Genomic DNA, 19,378 nt, shown 5'->3' on the forward strand with positions numbered 1-19,378 from the left:
ACCATGCAGCCCAAGTTGGCCTTGAACTCAAAATTGTTCTACTTCAGTCTTCAGCCACCCAAGACTCATACAGATGTGTCTACCATGCCCAGATTTTTAAATACTCTTAATGACCTATTCTTTCATCTTCTCCCCCGATTTTGCTAACAAAACATTAGAAGAAAGTTGGCAAGATGGTACAGCAGATGACAGTGTTTGTCTCCCAAGTCTGACAGAAAGAGTTCACGCACCAGAACTCACACAGTAGAAGGAGAAAAGTAAACTAGCTGTCCTCTGACTTCCACAATACACTAATGATAAATAAATAAAATAAAATAAGTTTAAAAGGTTGAGAGAGGGACACTCTTGTTTTAGTCTCTGTGATTGCTTTGTTTTCTGGTTATTTGCTTTTCATTTTTAAATATATTTAGTTTTATTTTACGTGTATGGGCACTATGCCTAGGTATCTGTGTGCCATGTGCATGTACTGCATTTGGAGGCCAGAAAGGATGTTGGATCTTCTGGAACTAAAGTTACAGACTGTTTTCAGCTGCTGTGTGAGTGCTAGGAATTAATCCCAGGTCTTCTGGAAGAGAAGTCGGTGCATTTAACTACTGAGCCTTCTCCCCACCACTCCCTTCAATGGACTCACGCAGTCTTTCTCCTTTGGAGCTGACTTATTTTACATTGTATATTTTCAAGGTTCATTCCTGTTACAGTGTGCATAGTCATTGTCATTGTTTTTAAAGGCATTGGTATGTGCATACCACATTACGTGCTCATTTATTCGTTACCAATGGACATTTGGATTGTTTATACCTTTGGTTAGGAATATTGCTGCTATGGACTTTGGTGTATGTTCACATGATTGATTCAAGGCCATGTCTTTTGCCCTCCTCATCTTCCAAGGGGTAACATTCTCTCTACAAAATCCCCTTTCAGAAATCCTGGTTCATTTCTTTCCACCTTTCTGAGTCACTTCATGTCAAGGGTCTGCCACTTCCTAGGAATCCTTTAGAGTTGTTTGCCTGCTGTTGTCCTCCACCAACTTTGAGAGTTTATGTTCTTTTTGCTTTGTTTGCACGCTGAGTCAGAAAAGAGAAACTTAGGAGGTCAGTTTACTGCAACTCCGTAGAAGTCCTCCCTGTCTTCCTCAACGTTTCCAGCGTTGCTACAGTTTAACAGTTATTTTAATCAACACAATTTACAGAGCTGTTAATAAAGGCATACAAAGTATGACTCTTGTGACCAAGGAAGCAACAGAACCATTGGTTCACAGACATCTTCCTGAAATTTGGTATTATTCAAACTAATTGGCTCTTCAAGAAATTCTTTCCAAGACAAACTAAAAGCCACACAAAGACATTCTCCCTGCACACATCCATCTGTGTTAGATTCACTTTGTATGTTTACTTTACTCTATAGATTGAGCTATAAATTAGTTCATAACTAAAGTATAAACACACAGGCTATACACATGTACATACCCACATATACACATTCATACCCACTTATTTGTATGCATGCATACTACATATACCATACACACATACATATACACACTCACCCCTACACACAACCCTCATTCTATTTAGAGGAACCCCAAGCACTTTTTGAATAATTATTTAGCAGTTTATGCCTCAAGCTACCCATGGTAAGGATTCCCCAAAGGAATAATACAGTTTTGTACAGAAACCCTGGTTCTGAACACTTTTCAATTTTCTTGTGTGTGGAAGGGGGAGAGGTATGAGTTAATATATATGTATATATGTTATATATACATATATATATGTATATATACATATGTGTGTGTGTATGTTTACAAGTGTAGACATGTATGTAAAAGCCAGAAATTAAAGAAATTATTCTTCTCTTTCTATACTCTAATTTTGAGGCAGGGTCTGTACTGAGCCTAGAGCTCACCAATTTATGAAGTCATTTTTGTCCCAGAGACCCACCTATCTCCAACTACCCCAGTACTAGGAGTACAAACAAGCCCCGCCAGATCTGTTTTTTACATGCGTGCTGAGGATTCAAACTCATGTTCTCATGCTTACACACCAGACACTCCATTAACCGAACTGTCTCCCAAAGTTATTTCTTACATCTTTTAATTCTGTGGCTACATCTCATGTACACAAATGAGACATACTATAGACAGTAGCTTCCAACTTCTTTGAGAGAGAGACAGAGACAGAGAGACAGAGAAAGACAGAGAGACAGAGAGAGATATTAATCTCCCCAAATGACCAATGAAAGCTTTTTCCCTGCCAGCCAGCCAGCAGGGGTCTGGGCTTCTGTGTTCTTTGTTCTCTCTGTTAAGCGCTGCCTATGAAGTTGTCCCACATTTGATGTGTTCTTTGTTCAAATACCACTCATTCCCTGCCAATTTAGAAAAACATGCTTTAGTGCCACTGCTACATCTGAAAAGGGCAAAAGGGGGGTCTAGAATTTTGTTTTTCAAGGGTGGGTGGGAAGATACTTTTCCACAGGTACCCAGTGATTTTCTACATTCCTGATCCTGACATCTCTTTCATGGTTTGTCTCTTTTCTGAAGAGAGATGCTTCTTGTATGGCGAAATGCCACTTGTTACAAATGCAGTGAGTGTCCCTCTGAAACACTCCAGGGGTAACTTCATGATCTGCTGGAGTGTCTGACTGACACACAGTGCAGCTCAGCTGCCAGGACCCTAAAGGAGTGCCGATCACAATTAAATGCAAATTAGCAGCAAGAACACACACATAATCCCTTCAGCTGCCTTCTGATTCCAAGGCACACACGAACAACGCATCCACCCCAGCACCCCCCCCCCCAAGAACATACTGCAAGAAAAACTCTATCACTTTGCCCTTGATTGACATGTCACGGGAAGCATGTGATTAACCAGTTAGGCAGTTTAATTAGGTTAATGGACACAGCCACTGTATACTCTGGGAGTCACTGTGACAAGGAGTGACTTCTTGTCACTTACCCAGCTTGTCCTGCACAGCAGTGTGCTCGTGGACGGCAGGTAAAACCAATTGCTAGCTGCACAGCCGCCCTCCCCTTTGGCTTCTTGCTCCCTGATGTCTTTCCAGCCTTTAGTACAATTCCTGAATAGGGGAAGTTTGCTTGGTTTGATCAGTAAATGAATCAATGGGTACTTGGACACTTACTTTTGTCTCCTCGGGATCTTACTGTGAAATCAAAAGTCCAAGGGGCCTGGAGGAAGTGCAGATGGATTAGTCAAGGAGGGTAGCACCCAGGATGAACTTTTACCTTGCTGCACTCCTACAGCTGGAATGAGACAAAGCAGGAGTGTGAGGTTACCATGCCACCTGGTCCCCTCACTCACTCTCACAGCATGGCACACTAACACCTCACAAAATGGCTGTGAAGATGCCTCCATTTGGCATCTTCTATGTGCTCATTTATTAGACAAAAATGATCCTCATCACATGTGGCAGAGTCCATGAGATTTCTTACCACCTATGTCACTGTGTGGTAACTGCCTCACTTGGGCTACATTTTCCAGCTTATTCTCCATCGGGGTGTCTTCCCTGTCTCTGGTTCCTAACAATGATACAGATTGTATTAAAGCCAGCTAATGAGGGGATAGGTCCTCTCCCTGCTAATCTAGGTAGATCCATAGGGCTTACTTACCACTTCAAATCATGAAAGAGGACATTGTTTCTATTCTAGTCTTCTGGAGACATTTCTCTGGGAACACAAGTGACCCTGGGATGCATCCTGGGACACACAGTCAATCCAGGTGTGGATGTTGTTGCTACAGCCACTGGGTATGCATTAGCAGACACTACAATCTAATAAGGGAGACATATCATCCAAATAAAAACTCAGCCTCCAGCCTAAAGACTGACATGGGAGACACCGTGCAGAGCAGAAGCAGTGTTCCCAATGAGCCTTCCTTAGATAAAAAATTCTTGATGAAACAATGTTGATATGATGATAGATCTGTATTTGGGGTAATGTGTTTTTCTTTTTGAGGCAGAGCCTCGTGTATCTTAGAGTGACCCCTAAGTCAATATACAGTCCAGTATGACCTTAAACTTATTCTCTTGCCTCCAACACATAAACTCTCGGATTGCAGACATATACCACCACATTCAGCTTTATAAGGTTCTGGGGACAGAAACCAGGTCTTTGTGTAAGCAAGCATTCCACCAATTGAGCTGCACCCCAGTCCCTTGGGGTGATTTTCTAATCATCAACAACAACAAATCAGAACATTGATGTAAGTGGAAAGGATCCGTGTCTGTTCCAACCTAAGAGATTCAAAGTCACCGGGCAGTGGTAGCGCATGCCTTTAATCCCAGTACTTGGGAGGCAGAGGCAGACAGCTTTCTGAGTTCGAGGCCAGCCTGGTCTACAGAGTGAGTTCCAGGACAGCCAGGGCTATACAGAGAAACCCTGTCTAGAAAAACCAGAGAGAGAGAGAGAGAGAGAGAGAGAGAGAGAGAGAGAGAGAGAGAGAGAGAGAGAGAGAGAGAGAGAGAGAGATTCAAAGTCTGTAACTCCTTCCTCCACACACTTTCCTGCCTCAGTCCCTGTGGAGATCACAAAATAAAAGTAGACAAGACTCAAGATGACTAAGTTGCGGCACATTACCCATCACTCAAGGATACCCACATCAAACCATTTCAGGGATGGTAACACAGTTCTACTGTGGGAAACCCATGTGATAAGCATCTATACTTTCCATAAGATGACCCTGCCCAATACAAGTGACTTTTGTTATTCGACCCAAATCTTCCCAGGGTTCTGTTCTACTCTTTGCCAGATGTCTGAGCAACAGCAGCTGTGGCCTTCTGCTCTATTGTCCTCACCCACAGTAGAAGGGAGCCCTGTCTAGACATTCAACATGTTCTTCTCCTAGGCAAGTGGAGGTTCAGAATTCACCCTTGCTTGTCACTTTCCCTTAGCACCCCAACGACAGGGCAACCTCAGCCAAGGACAAAGGAGAATAAAGGACACTAGCATCAGTTAGCAGATCTGGTCTCTCTGTATAAAGTCCCAGCGCCTAGGAAGCTAGTGTAAAGAGGCACTGTGCTACCTCCCCTCTGCTGCCAGGCTGTTCAAACAATGGTCTCCCCGAAATTGGAACTTCCTCAGGAACCTCATGCTGGAAAAGAAATGAGACTGAAGCCTGGTGCCAGACAGACAGGTGCTTGTCTCCAGGAAGAGATTTCACTGAATTAGGACTTGTCGGACAACCTCGCAGAAGAGGCTGGAGCTGAGACTAGGATGAGTCCGTGATGGACAGAACCATGTGGACCAGGACACTTAGCTATACAAACCTCTTGCCTTGAATTTAAAGCTAAACCTCACGTCAGGACCTGAACGGCAGGCTTAGGGGACCACCAGATCTCCATTTTCTTCTTGATGAGACCTCAATGGAAAAACCTCCTTTTCTTGCTTTTCATTAGTGACTTTGTCCTTATTTGTTGTACTGAAGACTAGTGGGTGAATCTGGCCTGGAAGGGCTGCCAGGGCTCTGGCTCTGACCCTGCAACTCCTGTAGCTGCAAACAGTGAAGCTAGAGCCTATATATTGCAATCCTTTGCAGCAGACCGTATCTTAGGCATAGCCATTTTATAAGGAGTTTTGAGGGACCAGATCCATCCCCAATTAGCATGGACTCCAGCAAAAGACCAGGAGAGATAAGTAGAGTATTGGCCAATGCTCCTTTCCTGAGGTGGGCGTAGACAAGGATGTCCTGATTTTACCAGTGCCTAAGAGCTATAGGTCATCCTGAACTGCTGACAAATGTGCATCAGGCTGCAAGATTGTCTTGATTACTCTTCTTGCTGTTGTGGTCAATCACCCAACAAATACAATTTAGGGAAGAAAGGGTTAATCTTGAACTAAAGTTCAAAGGTGCAGTCCACTTTAGCCTTGGAAGCAGGACTTCCACCAAGAAACTGCCCTCAGGCATAGCAGCTTCCATGCTGGCTGGCACCCTCTTTGCTAATACTCTGGTCACCCAAAGACATCTGCTTAATTACAAATACAGAGTAGGCAATTCGTTTGTTTGTTTGTTTGTTTGTTTGATTTGGAGCTAAATAGCTGCTTCCAGGGAACAATTGAAATCCAATCGAAGATGCAAACTCTTCACCTCCAAAGAGAAACCCACAATACAAACACCTGTATTCGTGTTTACTTTGATTTTTAAATTTCAGTAAGAATTTGTCTGATCTGCAGCTCCACTTCCAGTGGTCTCACCACTCACAATTTCCTGCTCTGTGGCCACTAAGGACAGTCTACAGGATCCTGCAGACTTAGTTCTGCATAGCCAGCCCTGGAACAGGATCACAAGTGGTTTTCCTCCACTGGCCTGTGGGGAAATCTTGGGGGTTTTTATGCCTCATCAGAGACCCTGGCACACAACCCAGCTTTTCCCAGCTCATTTTTAAACTGCACATGGTCCCTTTCTACAGGGAACTCAAGAATGTTAGAGGCTCCCTGGTCTTCCTAGGCTTTCCTGTAAGTCTAATCCCTTATCTCTCCAGGAGCCTTTGGATCATGCTGTTTTGATTTCCCCCGCGTGGGGCTGATCCTCTGGCATCCTGGCTCTGGCCTCCTTTCCTCGATGGGGCTTCTGGGCTTAATGCCTTCTAGGGAGATATTGTTGGATAATGTTTCCAAATTTGTTTTTCAGAGCCTTGGCCTCTGGGAGCAGCCTGGCTTGGATTCTGTCAGATGTTGCCTCCTCCTCCTTCTCTTCTTCTTCTTCCTCTTTCCCCTCTTCCTACTCTTTCTCCTCCTCTGCCTTCTCTTCTGCCTCTTCTTTTTCTTCCTCTTTCCCCTCCTCCTCTGCCTCTCCCTCCTCCCCCTCCTCCTCTGTCCCTTCCTCCTTCTCTTCCTCTTCCCCTTCTTCCTCCTCCTTTCCCTCTTCTTCCTTCTGCTCCTTTTCTTCCTCTTCCTTTTCCCTCCTCCTCTTCCTCTTCCTCTTTATCTTCTTCCTCTTCCTCCCCTCCTCATTTACCACCACTTTCTCTTACTGCTCCTCCTCCTTGATTGCAGCTTCCCTCCTGCTGGTTCTATTTCTCAGGACTGACCTCAGAGACTTGGGTAAGGGCTTTGGTGAATGTGCTCTGCTGAGGATACTCAGTGGTGCCAAAAGCCACTTTCTCCTTTTTCACTCTCCTCATTTACCAGTCTCCAGCAGCTTTGGGGTTTTAAATGCTTTGTCAGTGTAGGAAACCTCTTTGCACCTACCCTGCCCTTGAAGCTCCCTGATAAAAGGCTCTGATCATCCTGGCAGGAGGAATGATGCCCTAAAGAAAGACAGGCATGCCCATCCTTCATCTAACAGACTACGAAGACAAGAGACACCCCCCCCCCAATTGGAATTTCCCCAAGAGCCTCTCCTCTCTCAAGTACATGACATACTTGTGGAAAAAAAACATGAAGCTGAACACTGCATACAACAAATGTATCTCAATAAAATTAATTAGCTAGTTAACTAATCAATTAAGAATACCTAAACTTTAAACTACTATTTCAAGCATCCAGAGTTCGTTTCCTTTCTCTCTGAAAGAAATGACCATAGATACATGCACATTCCTATCAATTCCCTCTCCCTCCCCAAAACTCATGTGGTTAATAAGCTTCTCTAACAAGAAATATTCTTTCCATAGCATAGGTAAAATCAAAAGAAAGGAAAAATCTTTTGGAAGAAAGAATAAGAATGCCTGGAAAGCACCAATTTATTCCATGTGGTGTGTGTGTGTGTGTGTGTGTATGTGTGTGTGTGTGTGTGTGTGTGTGTGTTCTAATGGGAATTCCAAGTTTGGTCTTGGAATATCACCCATTGCCCAACCTTCAGAAACAGGTGGTTTTTCTCTTCTCCATCCCCAGAATCCATGTTAAAAGGCCAGGTGCAACTGCATGTACCTGTAATCCTAGCACTATGGAGTCAGGGACTGAAAGATCCTGGGGTGTGCTGGTGTGACACACTAGCCCAATAAGGAGAGGCTCCAGGTTTGGTGAAAGACACCTTCTAGCTTCCATAGAGAGATCTCAAACATCTTGCCTCACAAAACAGGTGTTGAGAAAACCAATGGGCATCACCTTCGCTGTCACATAAACACATGTGCACCTGAACACAGGCATATGCTTGCAAGATGTAGATGAGCACATAGGTGTATCTCCCTCACTAGCTGAAAGCTTAACCATCATTTCCCTGCCTTCCTTGCCACTCTGCTAATATTTTGTGTTGTCCAACTAAAAAGAAGATTAGGAAACAGATCCGTATTTCTCAACTCTGACTTACTGTTTGGTGGAGGGTTGAGGAGGTTGCATCTGTTTGGGTTTGGATAGGCTCTCTGAGTTAGCAGCACATTGTGTTGTCAGTCTGCCTGTCCTCCAGTTTCCATAGAGACACCATGCCATGCCCACACACCTGTCAGCTGTCACACTATGTCAGGGCTTCACTTCGTGTTAGGGGCTTTCTCCAAAATCCCCATCCTTGCTACTACATGATTTCCTCTTGTGCAGCAGGTTTGCCTCAGACCCTTTGTTAACTTGGTCCATGCACACAATTGTACTGTCTCTGCAGCTGGGAACATCTACTGAAATAGCTTTGATTCGTTTCTGTCTCTCTTAATAGGAATGGTTATGTCTGCCAAGGGAGGCTAGACTTGAGTTTAGACTGAATCAATTAGCAACAAGACCTCCCATGCCCTGCTTTGCTGCCATGCCTCAGCTGCAGTGACTGAATCTGTAGCGTGAACTTCTCCACAATGGCTGTGCCAAGTTCTGAGCCAGGATTCTCAAAAGCCTGCCTGACTGCCACCACCTCCCCATTCAGCCATTCCAGAGAGCCTTGGCTGAAAATTGAATCTCTCTCCCCTTCTTCCCTTCTTGCCACCCTGAAAGGCAGAATAAGAAACATTCATACTCTCTCTCTCTCTTTCTCTCTCTCTCTCTGTCTCTCTCTCTCTGTCTCTCTCTCTCCCTCCCTCCCTCCCTCCCTCTCTCTTTTCTTTCTCCTCTCTCTGTTTATCTCTCTGCTCTTTGCCTCTCTCCTCTCTCTCTCTCTCTCCCTCTCTCCCTCCCTCTTTCTCTTCTCTCTCCTCTCTCTGTTTATCTCTCTCCTCTCTGCCTCTCTCCTCTCTCTGTCTCTGTCTCTCCCTCTCTATCTCTCTCCTCTCTGTCTCTGTCTCTCTCCTCTATCTCTGTCTCTCCCTCTCTGTCTCTCTCTCCTCTCTCTCTCCTCTCTCCCTCTCTCTCTCCTCTCTCTCTCCATCTCTCTCCTCTGTCTATGTCTCTGTCTCTCCCTCTCTCTCTTCTCTGTCTCCCTCTCTCTCTGTGTGTCTCTCTCTGTGTCTTTCCCTCTCTCTCTTCTCTCTCTCCCTCTTTGTCTCTCTGTCTCTCTCTCCCCTCCCTCTCTCTCTCTTCTGTCTCTCCCTCTCTTTCTGTTTCTCTCTCCCTCTCTGTCTCTCTGAATGTGAGTATGTGTATATGTGTGCATCATAAGTGTATATATGTTAGACTTCCTCAAAAACCATCCTCCTTGTGCTTTGATACAGGATTTCTCATTGGACTGGATCTGCACTGATTAGGATTTTCTGGCTAGACTTAGGGATCCACCTGTCTCCAACTCCCCAGCACTGGGATTTCAAGTAAATAGCATTTCACTGGGCATTTTTACTTGAGATTAAAATTGAGTCTTTACAGCAAACACTTTACAGACAGGGGCTGTGTCCCTAACTTAGGAAACATCATTCTTATTTCAAAGTTCAAATGGTAATGCGTCACCCCTCTTACTGGGAGGCTGAAGAGGTTGTCTGTTTGTCACTCAATGGCTTGCTGCTCTTAACTGAGTCCAGCCAACTCTGATATAAGCTACCTCTAATCTCAAGCACTCTTCTGACAGTTTCCCCAACTGATATGTCACTTGGTGTCCTCTAACTTTACCCACCAAGTAGAGGCAAGTTGTGTGGATTTCAAGCAGGCTGCTTTAGTCAGGTGTCAGCCTTGAAACTATGAAGCATACATTTTAGAAAAGTCCCCACAGACAGTGCCACGCATGGGGCTCACTGAATTTTGGGTATATGTGAGCTGGCAGGAGCGTTAGAAGTTAAGGGGACAGCTACCTCAGGTCCCTCCAAACAGGGGCTCCAGACAGAATCTAGAAATGACTGATACCTCCTGTTAGTGATCAGTGACTGGAAACTATTACTGGGTGTCAAGCTGGCATCTCTGCGTCTTGAAATGACTAAGTTCTCAAGAGTAGACTGATTCATAGCTCCTGACAGCCTCCAAGCTCCAGGTTTAGGCTTTTGATATCCTGCCTAAGAGTCAAACCTTCCTCAAATGGGACTCCAAACAACTTCAAAATCCCTCTGTCTCCCTCAAGAAGAAGTCAACCAAACTGAGATTAGAAAGTAATGTCCACCAAAAGATGTGAGCTTTTGCCTTTGGTTCGCATTCAAGGAACATTGGACAAGTCTGTCTAACAAAGAGTTTATTCCTTTAAAAAAAATTGGTCATTAGAGTCTTCCTTTGAAGCCTGCAGTGACCTACTCTGTGTAACCAGCATGGTATCCTCTCTCTTCTTTATGTATCTTCAGGGAGGGAGGATGGACCAGTGTGGTCTATTTTGATTTAATTACACAAGGCTCTATGCCTGCCTCTGTCACCATAAATTCATGCCCATGGATAAACATGCGGAGTTAGCATGTCAAGAAGTTGAACTTGGGACTAGAGAGTTAATTTAGTCAGTAAAGAACTTAACATATAAGCCCAAGGAACTGAGTTTGATTCCTCAAAAATACACATTAAAAAGACAGGCATGATGGCATACACTTGACTTTTCAGTGCTGTGGAGACAGAAACAGGACTCCCTAGTATTCACTAGCCACCCCAACCTGGTAAACTACAAGCCAATAAGATATTCTGTCTCAAAAACTTAAATGAGGTTTGTAAGATGGTGCAGTGGTTAAATACTTGCCTTGTAAGCATGAGGACCAGAGTTCAGATCCCCAGAGCCCATGTAAATGCCAAGTGAGTGTGATGGCCTAGCTATAACACCATCCTTGGAAGTGGAGTCCTTAAGTAAGTTACTTTATGGGCACGCTCTGGGTTTGATTGAAAGGCCCCGCCTCAGTGAATGAGGTATGAATGATGAGTGATTGAAAATGATTTTCCTGATATCACCTTTGGGCTTCCATGTACACATATGCATACCCACATCCACCCACAAGATGCATGCCATGCCCTTACATGCAAACTGGGTATATGCACAAGTGCATATCATATGCATACATAGAGAGAGAGAGACAGAGATAACTTGAGCTTAATCTCCTTCATCAATTTCTAGTCCAAGAAGCAAATGATTGACTGGACACAGACCACAGATCTGCAAATCACATTTAATATCATATAAACAGGGCAGAGTGAGCTGTGCAGAGACTATACACTTGGTCCCAAACTGAGAGGAGCAGCTCCTAGAGAGATGACTCTCTATCCTCTGCTAGGCGTGGACCATGAGAACCAGGCAGGGTCATGCAATCCAACACAGCTGAGTGAAGGACAGAGCTTATCCAACATTGCTAGTCAGAAGGAACAATGTCCAATTAACAAAAGGAACTGAGAGCATATGATGCAGAAGTAAAGAAGTGGTGAACTGGGGTTCTGGAACTTGAGTGGCAACCAGAGTCCTGGAACCTGAGTGGCGAGAGCTTACGCACCTTAAGGGAAAGGTTTTGGTAGGGCATTCAAGCAATTAGGAGTGCAATTCCTGAAGCTTTGGTGGGACAAAGCAAAGAAGATAAGGATGAGAGGCTGCTTCTACTAGAGATGAAAGAAATGGCTTGAAATCCAGGCAAAGGTGGTAATGACGGGCAACTGAGGGATGGGTAGTCCCACTTGGTCCCCAGGCTTGGTCTCCACTCAGCTAGAAGAACCTCAGAGCTGCCAACTGTGGCTAGGCACACAGCAAGAGGAATGACCAGCAAAAGGAGGAAAGGGTTAGGCTGTTCTCCTGCACATGCTCATTTGAAACTTCCTGGTTCTTCATGCACATGCACCACTAAGATGAATGTGTTTAGGTCAATGAGCACTGTCTACACCCATGTAGCTTTTCTCATTGTCACCACATGCATGGGTCACAGCAGGATAAACTTTAGATAACTTCTGTATGAGGACAGGAAAACCAGTAAGCTTTGTTCTAAAGAACCATTTGGTGTTGAGGACCTCAATCAGTTGTACAATGTTCACCTTGCCAGCAATAACCTGAGTTCATTATCCAGAATACATGTCAAAGAGGCCAGGGATGCTGGTGCATGCTGGTTGTTCCAGCCCTTGGGGGATAGAGACAACCAGATCTTCTGGGGCTTGCTGGCCAGCCTACATAGCCTAACCAATGAACTCCAAGTCAGCATGAGACCCTATTTCAAAAACTAAGGCTCAGCTTCTGAACAATCACTGCCCACCTTGGGGTGCTATTTTGAACGCTAGAGGGTGATGACTGATTAATGTCACGAAGGTTTTCTCTGCTCCATGGTTCCAGACTGTTCCCTCTGCTTCCTGCTTCATTTTATGTGAACATCCTCTGCAAAATGTTCTGGATGGACAGAGCCACCCGATCCCACCACAATAAAATGTCTCCGTGATCTTCAGCCAAACAAACCCTTTCTCCCTTACATTGCTTCTGTCTGTGAGCTCAGTGCCAATGACACAGTTGTAACTAATCAGTTGCATTTGGGAGGATGAGTAGGACTTCATTCGAAACCCCATGTGGGTCCATTGTCCCTGTGAAGTAAAAAGATCAGTCAGGGACTGGGGCTGGTTAGTAAAGTGCTTGCTTCATATGCACAGAGGCCTGTCTTTGATTCCCAGTACCACCTAAACAAGGAGTGTTGTTCATGGCTAGAATCCTAGCACTCAGAAGGTAGAGGCAGACGGGTCAGGAGGTCAAGACGCTCACAAAGAGAGAAAGATAGAGGAGATGATAAATAAGGAAGGGAGAGAAAAGATAGAATCATTAGGTAAACCACACAAAGGAGCCACTTTCATGGGTAACATGGTTGGTTATTGTCACTTCTATAAGGTTCAATCTACTAATGCACACCTACTTTAATCTGAGCCCCAAGTCCTAGGAATCCTTAGCGTATGGTGAGAACCCACAGCCTTCTGAAGAGGGTTATGGCTGTGAGTGTCTCACATCACCCCCTGATGGAGCAACCTTCATTCCAGTAGAAACACACCCCATGATCTGAAGCCTTGTGGATGCTTTGGGATGTCCATTTCTGAAATCTGTCTCATTTCCAAGGATTCCAGACTTAAAGACATTAAAAGAAAATCAATAGGATGAGGTCACACTTCTGACAGCAAATATGCCTGACAGGATTTATATCTCAAATTCTCTTTAGAACTAAGAATCTCTGACCCAAGCAGCTTCTGGAGACTCCAAGTCCATCTCTTGCATCGTGTATGCATATTAATCACAAGAGCCATGCCATCATCCCAGTCCTGACTCTAAGAACTCACTGAGTCTTACAAGCCTCCTCATGGAGCCAGCCTGCAGCCTACAGCTATGTCCACTGGGGCTGGAATGAGTCAGTCTCTGTGAAGCACATGAGCTCTCAGAGCTGATGGATTACTGGTGCTGTCAAGTGATGGGGATGTAATGATTCCCGGAAGCAGAGGTCATGAACCTAGAACATATTTTTAAAATGTATTAGAGTGGAGCTAGGCGAGGGCTCAGCCAGTAAACTGTTTGCTGTGTAAGCATTACAACTTGAGTTCTGATCCCCAGTACTTACATAAAAAACAAGCACTGTACCCCTATAATGCAAGACCCAAGAACTGGAGACAGAGAGAGTCTCCAGAGCTCACTCGCCAAACACTTTAGCCAAATCAGTGAGTTCCAAGCCCGTGGGAGAATGCATCCTAAAAATAAGGTAGAGAATGACTGAAACAGACATCTGATATCAATCTCTAGCCTCTATAAATAGGAGAGAGAGAGAGAGAGAGAGAGAGAGAGAGAGAAGAGACAGGGGTGGGGGAAGGAGACAGAGAATGAGAGAGAGGGGGAAGGAAGGAGAAGGAGATAGGGAGAGAGAGGGAGAGGGGGAGGGGGCACACACAGCATATTGGAGGACCATTTCAAGATCTTTATAGAGACTGGGGGTGGGGGAAGTTAATAAATAACTGAAACCATTTTATTTTATCCCTTCGTCAGGATTGTGGACTCAGTCCCAATACCCTCAGATAACTTTTGCTTAAAAGGGAAGTTCTCATTCTCATTTTAAAAAAGAAAGTGCCTTGGAAATCCAACAATCTCTCAAACGTCTGCAGACAAGCCTTCCTGGACCTGCACAGCTTCCATTTGGCTCAGCTCAGATGCAAAGGTACACGAGAAGCTGACAGAGGTCACACCCTGCATTGGCAGAGATGTCCTCTGGGAGGACGACACACTCTATGTGACAGGAGATGGGGGTGTTGGATGTGTAACTATAATGTCACTTTCCTCCTATATCCACAGGCCAGATGTGAGCAGGAAAAACAGACGTATGGAGCCATCCCCACTCACAGTTTTGTTTTCTGAAGTTTCAGTGAACTGTTAAGCAGCAGCATAAAAATATCAACCAGAATGTTCTAGGCAATATGTTTTTTTTGTTTTACATTTATTTATTTATTTATTTATTTATTTATTTATTTATTTATTTATTTATGTAGGGGTACAGGGAGCTTGCCATGGCACCTGTGTAGAGCCAATCCTCTCCTTCTACTGTAAGTGTTCCTTGGGCCATCAGACTTAGCACCAAGCTCCTTTACCCATGGAGCCATGTTGCTGGCCCACAATTATTTGTTTTAAGATGCATAGCATTCTCAGAGGCATAATAAAGACTTACACATTCCTGTTCTCCCTGTCTGTGATGAGAACCATCTCTCTTCCCAGTGTCTCTACACTGTATGGCTACCCTTGGTTATAAAGTCAACTTTCAGGCTACTGCAGTCCTTGTATCCTATAACTTAATAGTGATGCTTAGTATAGGAGCTGAGATGTTTATATTTGGGCACACTAAATACAGGCCAAAGAGTGCTTCCTTGGGTGAAAAAGAAAGGTCATGAAGATATATTATAATATAAAATTAAACCTTCATCACAGTGACATGACTATACATAATAGAAAATCAGCTTACTCAGGGTCTAATAGGTCTAATATGTCTGCTGGGGTCTGTAACACAAGCCCTGATAATGGGTGGGGATTAGAATAGATAACAAAATATATTTAGTTATAGATGGCTTGCATTACCAGAGTTTGGTGATGCAGGTCCCTGCCACCCCTGGGAACCACCTTTTGTGGGTTGGCAGGATAGCTATAGAAGGTCCTAGGACCAGATTATCATTTCAACTTGGTCATATCTGATTGCCTCTTCTTAAACGGTAGTCAAACTGATTGTCTGTCAATTATCAAGTAAGACTCGAGGTAGCAAAGGAGTTTTTCAAAGATCAAAACAAAAAGAGGTAGAAAGCCAGATCTACCTGCCTGGATTGGGGTTGGGTTGTGGGGAGGGGGCTTGAGGAGGATGGAGCTGGGGAGTGAGTTCACTTGGTAAAGTGCCTGGCCAGCCTACCTCTTGCCCTGAATATCAATTTTGAGTTGACTCCCTAATAATGCTCTGATCTCAAAGAGAAATGTGGCCACATTCTCCCATCCATGCAATAGGCAGGAAGCAGAAGGAAAGACATCAGTTTTGGAAGTAGGTCAAGCAGGGGAAATGGCTTGGAAAATCACCTTGTGTTTTCCTTCAGAGTCTGAGAAACATGAAAAGAATTCCCAAAGCAAGGGAGTGCACATCTGTCCCTGTCACTCCTTACCAACAGCCCATTTCCTCAGCCATGTGGAATGATCCAGAGTGTGATGGTCTCTGACTGAGGGTAAAGAAATGCAGAGCCACTCTACCTAATTCTTCCTCCATGCATGTCCTCATAGGGCATGTAAAACTAACAGTACATTATTACTCACGTGATTCTAGAAATTTCCTAGGTGTTACCTCAACTATCCTGAGACTTTGACGATAATGCTTCAGTTTAGCTGCTTTCCAGGAAGGCATAAAGGGAGACCCACTTGTAGCCTGGCCAGTGCCTTGGCCTGTGGAGTTTACACTGGACAACCCCTCCAGCCTGGAATCTTCCATCTTGGCGCTACAGTCTTGGCTGCTTCCTCCTTTGTCTCCATGCTCTAATCGCTGAGCAGTGTGCCTATTAATCTCAGATGAGATGAAGTCTCTGCCACTTCCATTTGAAAAAGCAACAGCCTTGCTTTTTCCATTTGATTCAACAGCATGAAATATTTATGACTGTTCAGGCACTTCTGAGCCCCTCTTTCCCATCGATTCTCAGTTACACTAAGTGTACACTTTAAGGAAAGCACTTCCCGTCCATCAGGGACAGGCCAGAGATGACAACACCAAGGAGCCCCAGCTGTTTCCTGTCCTCTGGGCAAGCAGCAAAGCCCTGAGGTACAGGTAATGTTGTTGTGGGTTTCTGAACCCCAGCAGTCACCCTTCCAAAGGTTTTTGCTGGATAGAATTGTAGAATTTTGATTTGATTGTGATAGCTTAGTTTGTCTGTCTGTCTGTCTGTTTGTTTGTTTGTTTTTAAAACATGGTCTCAAGTAGCACAAGCTGCCTTCAAACTCATTATGTTTGACATAATTGACTCAGGACAAACTCATTATGTTTGACTGAGGACATCATTGAACTCCTGATCTTCCTACCTTTCCTATCTGAAGGCTTGGATTATAAGCTTGTACCACCGTACCAGGTTTTCATGGCACTAGGGGCTGAATCCAGGGGCTTCATGCATTTGGGGCAAGCACTCTACCAACTGAGATGCACATCTTAAGGGTGATTGAGGTTGAAGCTAGTATGGGAATTCCTCTGTGGATATCTAGAACAGTGTGGCTTCTACAGTACTGACTGTCCCATATAGGGTTTCAGAAGGACTGGGTCTTCCAGATTGTTCCAGGCACACTAAAGTGGATTTTCTTCAGTATCTCTGAAGTGACTCCTACCAACTACTTTCTGGTCTCTCTTCTGCATGCCCATACTCAGCATTGCAGTCCCTCTAAATATCACAGGTATCGAAGCAGAAAATAGCACTGGGGAGGATGTAAGGTGTGTAGATATCAAATGATCATGGAAAGATACTGTGCTCATAGGGTATTGGACCTTTTGACATTGAGATATGTATGACACTAGCATCTACAAAGTTCAAGCTTAAGAACTGCACAATTGAGTTACAAAAAAAATCATCCAAACTATCATGCTTGTAGTAAACTCACAATTTTGTATGGGTCTACATTCACAGTTACCCTGGGCCATACGTGGACTGTAGACTTTGGATTGAACATGTCTAATGTCTCCCAGGGTGTGTTAGAGGACAATACGAACAGCCACTTCTCCAGGACATTAGGAAGGTTGCACATAATATGTAGAACACCTAAACAGGACCCAGAACTTAGTAAGTCTTAGTTAGGTTTATCTTTACCATGATAAAGCACCATACGCAAAAGCAACTTGTAAGGGAAAGGGTTTATTTGGCATAAATTTCCACATCACTGTTCATTACTGACGGAAGTCAGGACAGGAACTCAGACATGGTAGGAGCTTGAAGACAAGAGCTGATACCGAGGCGGTGAAGGGGTGCTGCTTAGGGTTTGCTCCTATGGCTTGCTCAGCCTGATTTCTTAGAGAGTTCCAAAACACTAGCCCAGGGGTGGACCACCCACAATGGGCAGGAACATTCCCCAAACTTTCTTAATTAATCACTAGTTAAGAAAACGTCTTATAGACCTGCCTATAGCTGGGTCTTATGGAAATATTTTCTCAATTGAAGCTCCCTCCCTCTGATGATGGCAGCCTGTGTCAAGTTGACATGAAACTAGACAGCACAGTAAGCACCTAGTAAATACTAATTATTCTCATTGATGATATACTGTTGGTAACTTGAGTACTAAAATTTTTAGCCATCCAGTGGGACATTGTAAGATATGATATTGCAAGAAAGCAGATAACTCAGTTGACCTGAGTTTGAACTCCAGAACCATAGTTTTTTTTTTAAAAAAGGAATGATATCTACCTCCCTGGATCTTATAATACAAGATCCAGGGAAGTAGATACTGGAAAATCTCTGAGGTTTGCTGGACAGTCAGCCTGGTCTAACCAACAAGTCTCAGGCCAGTGAGAAACCCTGTCTCACAACAACAGTAGGTGGCATGTAAGGAACAACATCCACAACTGGCCTCTGTACACACACACATACACACACACACACACACACACACACACACACACACGCATAGTACAGTAGGTGACACATAGTACTTACCCCATAATACTAAGTCAGTATTATCATGACTCAGTACACTGAACCAGAAAGCATTTGGCATTGAGTGAAACTTCTAGAAACAGTGCCACACAAGACTGTCAAAACAACATCTTATGGTTTTGCTAAGGCTAAAGGAAAAAGGTGTTTGCACAAGTGGCCCTTTGGAAAGACTCCAGGGCCAGCAGTGGAATATTACCTCCTCTGACCACGACCAAGAAAAGCAAAAGAGAGAAAATATTGCTACTGGGCTGGAAAGTGGCTAAGTTCACATAGTCCCTTACTGTACTTAGATAGGCAGGGTGCAGGAGAGAAGCATAAGGTTGACTCCAAGCCAGATGTGGTCAACCTGGCAAGGGGGACTAGTTCAGCTCCAAAGTTATTTTCGGTGGCAATAACAGAAAGTTGGTTTGAAGCTGTTCAGTTATGTTACCCTCCCTGCACATACACCTCCTCCAAATAGAGAATCTGGGTAAGATTAAATAAATGTTCAAATCCCCATGGCTTACCTGGCATGGTCCCCTGAAAGTGCATAAGCAAGCAGGTCTGTCCAATGATTGCTGAGCTAAAGAGATGCACTTCACTCTCTGGGTGTTCCCAGAGGTGCCTGAGCTGTACATTTTCTCTGCCCATGTGGAAAGGGCTGAGCAAGCACTACTGTTTAATATAGCTATGCTTACCCAGCCGGCACCAGAGTATTACTACAGTGGAATGTATTACATGCAGCTGGCACTTTGTCCATCTGTTTACATTTAGAAAGGCACTCACTGCCAAGATTAGGAATCCTAGTACCCATGGCCCAGAAAGCACAAGCCAATGGTTAGAAATAAAAAACAATGGAAAACCACTTGTAGCTACATGGCTCACTGGACTCAGAATTTCTTGGTAGAATAGTAAAAGGAGGCAAAAATACCTGATGGGTCTCCAGGGACTGGCCCTACAGATACCACCTTGGCTCTGGGCTACTTTCCTCATGCAACTTCCTAGTAGTAAGCAGAGGCAAGCATGGAGCCTGGTATCAGAATCTCTAACTGTAGCGTGATCTCTACACTG

The 19,378-nt window shown here is 44.3% G+C and overlaps 1 long non-coding RNA gene across 1 annotated transcript in view; it reads right to left on the minus strand.

Moving 5' to 3' along the window:
• Window positions 1-18,915, minus strand: part of LOC116070459 — a 43,716-nt gene extending 24,801 nt beyond the window's left edge. The window contains exons 1-2 of the long non-coding RNA XR_004110401.1: window positions 18,835-18,915; window positions 3,136-3,256 (exon numbers count right to left, since the gene is read on the minus strand). This is a non-coding gene — a long non-coding RNA (uncharacterized LOC116070459). The remainder of the gene's footprint in view (window positions 1-3,135; window positions 3,257-18,834) is intronic.
• Window positions 18,916-19,378: the final 463 nt, after the last annotated feature.

Source organism: Mastomys coucha, unplaced genomic scaffold (assembly GCF_008632895.1).
Source record: "Mastomys coucha isolate ucsf_1 unplaced genomic scaffold, UCSF_Mcou_1 pScaffold22, whole genome shotgun sequence".
Lineage (NCBI taxonomy): Eukaryota > Metazoa > Chordata > Mammalia > Rodentia > Muridae > Mastomys > Mastomys coucha.